A 4,321-nucleotide genomic window follows, 5' to 3' on the forward strand; every position below is an offset into this window, starting at 1 on the left:
TTTAAGGTTTTAGCTTCATTATCCTACCAAAATGGCTACAATTTGGTATTTAGTTATCGTTGGGTGTATAGAACTTTCCACCTGAAATTTGTTGGTATAGGTTCACGCCTTCATATAGCCCCCATAGAACGGTACCTCCCGATATTCGGTATTTTGAAGGTTTTAGCTTCATTATCCCACCAAAATGGTTGAAATTTGTTAATTAGTCTTCGTTGAGGATATAAAACGTTCCACCTGAAATTTGTTGGTATAGGTTCACGCCTTCATATAGCCCGCATAGAACGGTACCTCCCGATATTCGGTATTTTGAAGGTTTTAGTACTTTCGTAGATGAAGGGAAATTAATTATTCCATTCTCTTTCAATTTAATTTTGGTGGAGGGTATAAAAAGTTCGGTCCGGCCGAACTCAACATTTTCTTACTTGTTATACCCTCATTTATGCTAACGAGGATATATGAAGCGTTCAGAGCACACTTCGACTAACTCCATAAAACAAAAAGTTGAGAAAAGCAATGATGAAATGTATATTGTTTTTTTTTTAAATTCCCCTGATAATATGGATTCAAATATATAATGTAGAATGCATAATAGCAGGTATAGCTTTCATCTAACGGTATATAAAATAAAATAAAAACAATAGTCAACAAACAATCGTTAGTAATGTTGTGGTAATGGTGGAGTTAATCGAAGTGTGCACTGAAAAAAGTAATAAAGTTAGGTTTTGAATTTTTTTATTAACGAAAGACTTAGTTTTATACACATATATTACAGGTTTCACATAAAACTTAATGTTGGCAGTTCGGTTATAACAATATTTGTAATTAATTCATGTTAGCTTTATGTTAGCGTCATTCTTCATGGCTAGGTTTACGACGTTTTCGACGTATGTACTATATGTAAAAAATGTATGTTATATACGTCATAATTTTCTAAAGGCCATCTATGGTTTCAACAAAAGCCGAAAGAGTATTGCATGTACACGTTGCGAGCAGAGCTACATTTGAATGTGGAGTTAATCGAAGTGTGCACTGAAAAAAATTGCATATTATTCAGTGGTCAATAAAAACTTGTTATTTAAAGGTGCTCATCTTTATTATTCAGGAAAGATATTATAATCATAAATAGATATGACGATATCAAAGGCTTTGACACTAAAATCTCAAATTTTTCAAAAAGTGGAGTTAGTCGAAGTGTGCACTGAGCGGCTCATATGGTAAATTTCAAATTTCTTTTGCAATTCCATTGGAAGAAGTATTAAAAAAATTTTTGCGAGCACATCCGCAATATTTGGAACATAGATTAAGAAAAAAGTCGTGGTTTCAAATCTGTTCGCGTTCACAAAATTGAATGCTGCGCTCCAAAGTTATGGGGGGTTTTATTCCCTTATAAAGAAAAAAATATTTAAAAATTCCATTTTTGCTGTAATAAGAAAATGTATATCAAGCTTTTTGTAGAAAATTAACTTATGCTGAAACTGAGGTATGGGGTATTGTAACTCGCGATCAGTTTTACTATACCATAACTTTTGACCGCATTTCGGTAAAATAAACTGTTTTAGCCCCATTCACCGAGGGGTTTCTTAAAATAATAATTTGAGCGGAAGCTGTGGTCGTACTAATGTAAAAAAATCGGAAAAAATCGTTGAACCAAACGAGTTTCGTTATGTTATTTTCCAATTAGAGGTTTTACAACACAATGTAGAACTTAATGCTCAAAGGAGAAGTTAAAGAGTACACTTCAGAGTTGAAGTGTCTAATGTATGATTTTTTAATATATCCACTGTATCTACCTCAAACAGATGCTGACATTTTGAAACCTGAAAAATGGGGTTTTTTGAATTTTTGCTCTAATCGGGACGCGCAGCTGGATTTCCCTAAATGCTTTTTATTTGATTGTAGTACTTGCGATTTCGCATTTTTTAATGTATAACATGAGGGTGTAGCCCTCACAGGATCACAGTAATCTGCGCCCAAACACGAAATTTTTGTGCGTAAATTTTTCTCAAAAACCTATTTCTTTGGTTTAAAATTTACAAACGTCATTCGATTTCCGAGGAAACCCGCGTAAATTTAGTTTTTTTACGTTCTGAATCTAACAAGCCACGACGCGTAAAAATCCACCCACTAGATCGGCGGATATGATACACCTCAAATTTCGAAAATTTGCAAAAAATTATTTTGAAAATATCGCATATTAAAACGCGTTTTGGATGTTTCAATTCTACTTAAATAATTAGATCGATACGCGTGTTTAAACTGCGCGAAAACAGATATTTAAAAACTCTCGTAAATCCAGAGATATAATAGATTTTTTCTAAAAATTGAGTGCGATGCTACATCCACGGTTCTTGATGGATCGCATTGAAACGGCATAGAATGATGTATTTTTTAATGGTGATTATTGAAATCGGATGCGCATAAAATGAAATTGAACTTCGCGGAAATTATGACCATTTTACTGTATTTTGCACCCTAATATGCAGCAGATGCTACATCGTGGCCGCCAAATAAAATTTGACAAACTGTACATCAAAAAAGAGGGATTGATTCGCTGTGTTGGAAAATCGGATGCGCATCATGTCATTTTCATAATTACGCGGTTTATATGCGTCTCAAATGTTGTAATATTCAATATAACATTATTTTAACGTTATGCCACAATTGGAATTCCTTGTGATTTAATACAAGGTTCTAATAATATTATCCAATAGGAAAACTATAAGCGAAAAATTTGTTACAACGGAATATCATCATTATTGCGTGAAATTTTCATGAAAATGCCGAAGAACTCAAACATTTTTTCTCCAACTTTTCCTATAAAACCATAAAAAATAAAATTAGAATAATATGATTTTAATTTTTTTCCTAATATTTTCTTCGTACTTTTGCAAATAACATGAAGACTATAGCTCTAACCTTCTGGATGCTGTTATAATTTTTTTTATATATTTTACGTAAGTATGAGCGCTATTGTTTCAAAAATATGTTTGTAAATACGTGAAATTATTTAACAAATTTGATTTTTCGCGAATCCATTGAGACTTTGCGACTATTTTTTGCATCATTGCAAAGGTTACGAATTCAGTTAACGATAATAGGATATAACAGCTAACTATATTAAGCCGCGATTTTTTTAGATTTTTTTCTAATTATCATAATTAAAACGGTCATATCTTTTGCGCGCAACGATCAAAGTTAGTAACGAAAACAGATTTGGAATGCAGATTTTTTTCTTAATCTGTGTACCAAAAATCATTGATGTAGTATCAAAATTTTTTTTTTGATTTTTTTGAAATGGAAAAGACAATTTTAGACATTTTTCCTGATATATAAAGCGTTAACAGCATTTAATATTTATCCGTAGATGCCTAAATATTTACTAAATGTATTTCTATTTTCGCGGAAAATCAAGAAATACTGAAAAAAATCTTGGAGTAAATTTATTTTATTCTAATTTAGAGTCCAAATAATTATAATTGTTCCACAAACATCCCAGATGGGACAAGGGAGACTTCTCTCATATCAATGAGTGCACGCCGATTCATATTGGCTCAATGATATGGGACCTACTTTTTATTGCCGAGTCCGAACGGCGTGTCTTACGACACCGCTTGTAGAAACGTTTATCATGGCTTGAATACTCAGGAAATGTCGCCAGCATTACTGAGGGGGAATTTTGCCACCGTTGAAAATTTGATGTTGCTTGGCCTGGGATTCGAACCGCAGACCTTCTGAGTGCAAGGCGGACGTGCTAACCATTGCACCACTGTGGCCCCCAAATAAAACTCGAAAAAATAAATTAAAAATACGTACAGATTCTAGACAACGCGTAGAAAAATATATAAGACCATAATTTTAAAGATAGGATTCATAACTCCCATATTACAGCAACAACAAAAGACGAAAACTTATTGTTGGAGTATTATTTCAAAAATATATTTTTTTGTTCAATACGAAAAATACAAAAAACATTTTTGGGAGTTATTCTACTACTTCGCTAAATTTCGATGCAAGGACTGACGAAAATGCTGAAACTTCTTCAGGGAAAATGTGATGACAAACCCGAAAGTGTATTTGCTTACTTTGATAAACAATAGGATTATGAAATAGAAAGTAATATTGAAATTACAACCAAAGAAAAAACATAAAAGTTAAAAAACTTATAATTCGCGAATTCTTTAAAATCAGTTAAGGCGCATGCGCTTCTCAGATACAACGAGTGCATCTGTATCAATATGAAGCGATTTTTCCACTTTTCATTCAGCGGCCAAAGTGTGCCGTCAACTGCATCTTACTGTTCAAAAAACTATTATGTGGGTAT

Source organism: Musca autumnalis, unplaced genomic scaffold, assembly GCF_047663935.1.
Source record: "Musca autumnalis isolate F117 unplaced genomic scaffold, ASM4766393v1 scaffold_2, whole genome shotgun sequence".
NCBI classification, from domain to species: Eukaryota; Metazoa; Arthropoda; class Insecta; order Diptera; family Muscidae; genus Musca; species Musca autumnalis.